The following is a 6780-nucleotide window of genomic DNA, read 5'->3' as shown; positions in this document are numbered from 1 at the left end:
GCGTCTCCAAAGAAAACCCCCCCCCCCCCCCCCCCCGAATTTATTACCGAGACAATACCCTGACAACATTTTTCCCCAAAGGTTAAGAAAACGCGGAAAACGGAGGCGGCTTCACCCATCTCATCCTTTCCCCCTCTCCGGCCATAAAAAATTAAAACTGATTTGTTTGATTTTTGTAATTGAATTCTGTGTCTCTCGCCAAACTATTTCTCTCTCTCTCTCTCTCTCTATCTATCTATCTATCTATCTTTCATATTTTTTCTCTCAATCTTTTTTTTTTTTTTAAATTTCTCTTTTTTTTTCAATCTCTCTTTTTTTTTTATTTAGTGTTGGATACCTGCGTGGGATTGTGTGGTTAATATCCGCCTGTTTGATTTAGCTCGAGTGTTTTTTAATTTTTCTTTTCATTCATTATTCTACCCATTTTTTTTTCCCAAATTCGTTTTTTTTGGGGTTTGCTCAAATTGGGAAGGCGAAGAGGGAGGGGGGGGGGGAGAGGGGAGCGAGGGGGAAAGGGTGAGGGGAAAAGGGGAAAAGGGAATGTGGAAGGGGGGAGATTTAAGGGGGGGGGGAGAAGGGGGAGGAGAGAGATTATAGAAAAAGCAAGGAGAGAAAGAGAAAAAGAGAGAGAAAGAAAAAGAGAAAGAGAGAGAAAGAAAAGAAGAGAGAGGAGGAGAGAGAGAGAGAGAGAGAAAAGGGGGAGAGGGGGGGGGAAGGGAGGAGAGGAGAGGGGAATTTGTTATCATTAATCTTACTATATCGTTATGCTCCGGAAACGATATTGAAGATTATTAAAAGATGTAAAAGTTTTTAAATATCTCTACGTTACATTCCTCTCCTATTTCTTAAATAAATTTTGATAAGTCATTTTTGCATTATTATTTTCTAAAATTTGGGGTTTTTTTCCTACCCCCCCCCCCCCCCCCCCTATTTTTTACTATAGACATCAGTAATAAGGCTAATGATATAATGATAATAATGTTTGGGTTTTTTTATTCCCTTTTTCCCTTTTTTTTGTAAAGCCATTTTTATAAAAATTTTTTATTTAAACATGTAAAATTTTTATAAAGTTAATTTGTTGTATTATTGCCTTTCAATAAATGTTTTCTGTCTATTTGGCAATTTTTTTTTTATCATTAGTTATTCATTTATTTATTTATCTTCTCGTTTAAATTTTTTCCCATGTATCTAAACTGTTTTTTTTAGATTTTCTGGGGTTTTTTACCAAAATTAAAATTTTGAATTTTATTTTTTTAAACTAACAATTTATTTTTCATTGGTGGTTTTTTAAAAAAAAGAAATAGATTTTTATTTTTATCTTATATTTCCCCCTCCCTTTTTTTTTTCTCCTTTTCTGCTTAATTTTCTGTTCTCTTTTCTTTTCTTCTTTTCTCTTTATTTCTTTTTTTTTTTTGGCTATAGATGTCAGTAATAGCTTCTCTCCCCACCACCCCCCTCTGTTTTTCTTTTTTTTTCTTCGTTTCTTTTTTTTTTTTTTTATTTTTTTTTTTTTTTTTTTATAGATGTCATAATAAACTTCTTCCCCCCCCCCCCCCCCCCCCCCCCCCCCTTTTTTCGTGACAATTTTAAAAGGCCTTCAGCGGGAAAAAACCAGCACTTTCTCGAAAATGTGTGTTTAAATGCCTAAGTTTGGGTGCCAAAGTCCGCTAATTTATAGCACTTTCTCGCTCGCACCGGGGAACTGTAGCGCAGATAAAAGATAACGAAAGAGGCGGGAATGTGTTGGAATTAGGCCCCAATTTCGATTTTTAAAGTACGGAAAGGGAAAAAAATTTGGGTTTTTTGGGTTTAGTATTATTCCCCTTTTTGGGGTTTTTTTTTTTTTTTTTTTTCTCCCCCTCTTTCTCTCTTTGTTGTGTTTTGGTCTCTCCCTTTCTCTCTTTTTGGCTCTTTCTCTATCCTTGTCTCTCTTTTTTTCTCTGTCGAGATTTTTATGTGTTTTGCTTCTCTCTCTCTCTCTCTCTCACTCTCTCTCTCTCTCTCTCTCTCTCTCTCTCTCTCTCTCTCTCTCTCTCTCTCTCTCTCTCTCTCTCTCTCTCTCTCTCTCTCTCTCTCTCTCTCTCTCTCTCTCTCTCTCTCTCTGTCTATCTGTCTGTCTTCTTATACCCTATCTATCTATATATCAATCTGTCTTTCTACCTGGCTACCTTTCTTTTTATCAACCTATCTATCTAGGATACATATCTATCTGTCTGTCTGTCTATTTAGATATAACTCTATCTTTATCTTCTCGTTCCCTACCTAATTATATATCTATTTCTCTGTCTACCTGGCTACCTCTGTCTCTATCAACCTATCTAGGGTATATATCTATCTCTCTGTCTATTTATCTATCTCTCGCTTCCTGTCTCTTTTTCTCTAAACGAATGACTCATATTTTTTCTAGTTTATTTTTCTGAACACTTTTTAACATTTTTATTAATTCTATTATGATTTTTTTTTTTCAGCGAGAAGTTTTAACGCAGTATAGGATTTCATATGAATATTAATTAGGGAAAAAGAGCGGTATTTACTGAAAATTAATTCTTATCAATGCCCTTGTGTAATGTTTTTTTTCTTATCATCTTTTATCATTTCTTAAATTATTTTTCGAAGAAAAAGATTGAAGAACAAAAGATGAAGAAGATAGATAGATAGATAGATAGATAGATAGATAGATAGATAGATAGATAGAAAGATAAATAGATAGATAGATAGGGAGGTAGATAGATAGCTAAGGTAGATAAACGATAGGTGGATAGATAGACGGATAGGTAAGTAGAAAGAAAGATAAAGATAGACATAGATAGCGATAAATATGGATATAGATGCAGATGAAGAAAGCTTTAGATATATTTAGGCCATAAAAGTAGATATTGATTTAGATATAGATACATATATAGATATGAACACGATACAGATACAGACAAGATAGATATAGATAAAAATAGATATAGATATAGGCAAAGATACATACATAAACAAAGATAAAGATATAGAAATAAACAAAAATACAGACACAGATATAGATATATACAAATATAGATATAGACACGGTGATATACATAGACATATATATATATAAACAGACATAGACAGATATAGACACTGACACAGATATAGATATAGACACAGATAGACACAGATATAAATATAGACAAAAATAAACACAGATATAAATATAGACACAGATAGAGATATAGACACAGATAGACACAGATATAAATATAGACAAAGATAGACACAGATATAAATATAGACACAGATAGACACAGATATAAATATAGACACAGATAGACACAGATATAAATATAGACACAGATAGACACAGATATAAATATAGACACAGACAGACACATATATAAATATAGACAATGATAGACACAGAGAGAGATATAGACATAGATAGACACAGATATAAATATAGACACAGACAGACACAGATATAAATATAGACACAGACAGACACAGATATAAATATAGACAATGATAGACACAGAGAGAGATATAGACAATGATAGATACAGATATAAATATAGACACAGATAGACACAGATAGAGATATAGACACAGATAGACACAGATAGACACATATATAAATATAGACACCGAGAGAGATATAGACACAGATAGACACAGATAGACACAGATAGACACATATATAAATATAGACACAGATAGAGATATAGACACAGATAGACAGATATAGACACAGATATAAATATAGACACACAGAGAGATATAGACACAGATATAAATATAGACACAGATAGACACAGATATAAATATAGACACAGACAGACCCAAATATAAATATAGACACAGATAGACACAGATAGAGATATAGACACAGATAGAAACAGATAGACACAGATATAAATATAGATAAAGATAGACACAGAGAGAGATATAGACAAAGATAGACACAGATAGAGATATAGACACAGATAGACACAGATAGAAACAGATATAAATATAGACAAAGATAGACACAGAGAGAGATATAGACACAGACAGACCCAGATATAAATATAGGCACAGATAGACACAGATATAGACATAGACGCAGATAGAGATATAGACACAGATAGACACAGGTATAAATATAGACGCAGATAGACACAGGTATAAATATAACGCAGATAGACACAGGTATAAAAATAGACGCAGATAGACACAGGTATAAATATAGACGCAGATAGACACAGATAGAGATATAGACACAGATATAGACATCGACACAGATAGAGATATAGACACAGACACAGATAGACGCAGATATAGACATAGACACAGATAGAGATATAGACACAGATAAAGAAAGACACAGATAAAGATAGACAAACACAACAACCAACAAAATACTTCGATAACGGGATAAAAGATAGACCAAACACAGAATAAAGATAAGACAAACGGATAAAGATAGACACATATAAAGATAAAGACAACGAAACAAAAAAAACCGAAAGATACATTGCATAAAACACATCCAGATTAAACACGAAAAGAAAACATACACAGACAAACATAAACCACACTGCTCATGTCCCAACCCTCCACTAACCCCACCACAGTACCATTATTCTCGCCTGGTATCTCAGGAACCTCCTTAAAGGCGTTTCTCCCGTACGGATCTAATTGAAAATCGTCTGGAAATAAAATAAAACCTCTCGAGTGTTAACCCTGATTTGCATACGAACCTTATTATCTATGAAGGGGGAGGAGGGAGATACGAAAAACTTATTCTCTATGGAAGGGGGAGGGAGGGGGGAGGGGGGGGATCTATGATAGGAAGGGGGAGGGGAGAGGAGGGGGGGTGAATTATCTATGGAAGGGGAGGGGGGGTGAAGGGGAGGGAGGGAGGGGATGGAAGGAAGGGGAGGGGGGCAGCGGGGGCGGTGGGGTGGAGGAGCAGTGTGGCGGGGGGGGTGCACCCCCCCAACAAACACACAGGACTTGGTCGTGGCGGTGGGCTATAAAAACCCACAGGAAGATGGGGCGGGGGGGGGTTGCGTTATCCCATCGCCATCAATCTCGCTTCCCTTCGCCTTGCCTCTCTTCCTCTCCCATGGTCCCTATCTCAGCCCCATTCTCATTATATTCCTCCGTCGTCCTTTCTTGTCTTCTTCTTCGTCACTGCTTCTGCTGATCGTCATTCTTCTTCTTCTTTTCTTGCGTCTTCTTCGCCATCCTCCCCCCCCCCCCCCTTTCTCTTCTCTCTCTTGGAAATTTCTGTTGTCTGCCTGTCCTCTCTCTCTACCTCTCTTCAACTCCTCCCCCCCCCTCTCCTCCATTCTCACTCCTCTCCCTCTCTCCTCTCCAAACCTCTCCCTCCCTCCTTTCCCTCCTTCTCTCCTCCCTCTCTCTTTTTCTCGTCGGTCTGCCCTCTTTTTTTCTCTTTCTCTTCTTTTTTGTCTCCCTCCCTCCCTCCCCCCCTTTTCCCTCCCTCCCTCCCCCCCCCTCCCCCCCCTCTCTCCCCTCCCCCCCCCCCCCCCTCCCCCCCTCCTCCTCTCCCCCCTTTCCCTCCCCCTCCCCCTTCCCAAATCTAATATTGTTTTTTGGGTTTTTAAAATTACCTGAGAAAACTGTGGGTTTAATGACTGACTTGGAATAGCTTTTTTCGAAATCCATTCGGGAGGAAGTTGAGTTGCGAGCGAGGGAAGATTTGTTTATTGTGTGTGTGGGGGGGGGGGAGAGGAAATTATTCGTTGGAATTGAATTTTTTGTGTGTGTTTGTGTTTATTCTTGTGCTTGTGTTTGTTTTCTTTGTCTGTTTTTTCTTTGTCTGTTCTCTCTATCTATCTATCTCTTTTTCTCTTTCTCTTTCCCTTTTCTTTTGCTTTTTTTCTCTCTCTCTCTCTCCCCTTCTTTTCTCTCTCTCTCTCACTCTGTCTCTCTTTCTCTTTTTCTCTCTCTCTCTCTTTTCCTCTCTCTCTCTGTCCCTCAAATTTTTTCTCTCTCTTCTCTCCTCTCTCCTCTCTTTCTCTCTGCCTCTCTTTTTCCTCTCTCTCTCTCTCTGTTGTGTGCTGCTCTCACTCGCTCTCCCTTTTCCCCCTTCTCTTCTCTCTCTCCTCTCCTCTCTCCTCCTCTCTCCCTCTTTTCCATCTCTCTCTCTTCTCTCTCTCTCTCTCTCTCTCTCTCCTCTTTCTCTCCTCTCCTCCTGTCCTCTCTCTCCGTCTCCTTTCTGTCCTCTCCCCTCTCTCTCCCTCTTCTCTTCTCTCCCTCTCTCTCTTCTCTCTTTTCTCTTTTCTCCTCTCTCTCTCTCTGTCTCTCTCTCTGTCTCTCTTTCTGTCCTCTCCTCTCTCTCTCTCGTCTCTCTGTCTCTCTCTCTCTCTTCCCCCTTTCCCTCTCTTCTCTCTCTCTGTCTCTCCCCCTCCTCTCCTCTCCTCTCTCTCTTCCTCTCTCTCTCTTCTTCCTCTTCTCTCTCTCTCTCTCTCCTCTCTTCCTCTCTAAAACTCCCCCCTCTTTTCTCTCTCCCTCCCTCCCCTTCAACTTTCCTTCCCCTTCCCCCAAAGAAAACCCAGAAACTAAAAACACCCGACTAAAAAAACCCCCACCCGCCCCCACCCACACTGCACAGGCCTCAGGTGGGCACGTACCCCTCCCTCCTCCTATAAACATTAACCCCACAACAACCCTGCTTCTGTTATTTTTCTTGTGTCTCTATTTCCTTATTTTTATTTCTTCTTCTTCTTCATTTCTTCGTTTCTTTCCGCCTCCTTCCTTTCTTCCTTTCTGTTGGCTGTCTTTCCTTCTCTTTCTGTCTGTTTTTCTTTT

Source organism: Penaeus chinensis, chromosome 17, assembly GCF_019202785.1.
Source record: "Penaeus chinensis breed Huanghai No. 1 chromosome 17, ASM1920278v2, whole genome shotgun sequence".
In the NCBI taxonomy this organism is placed as follows: domain Eukaryota; kingdom Metazoa; phylum Arthropoda; class Malacostraca; order Decapoda; family Penaeidae; genus Penaeus; species Penaeus chinensis.
Note: the sequence above shows the minus strand (reverse complement) of the source record.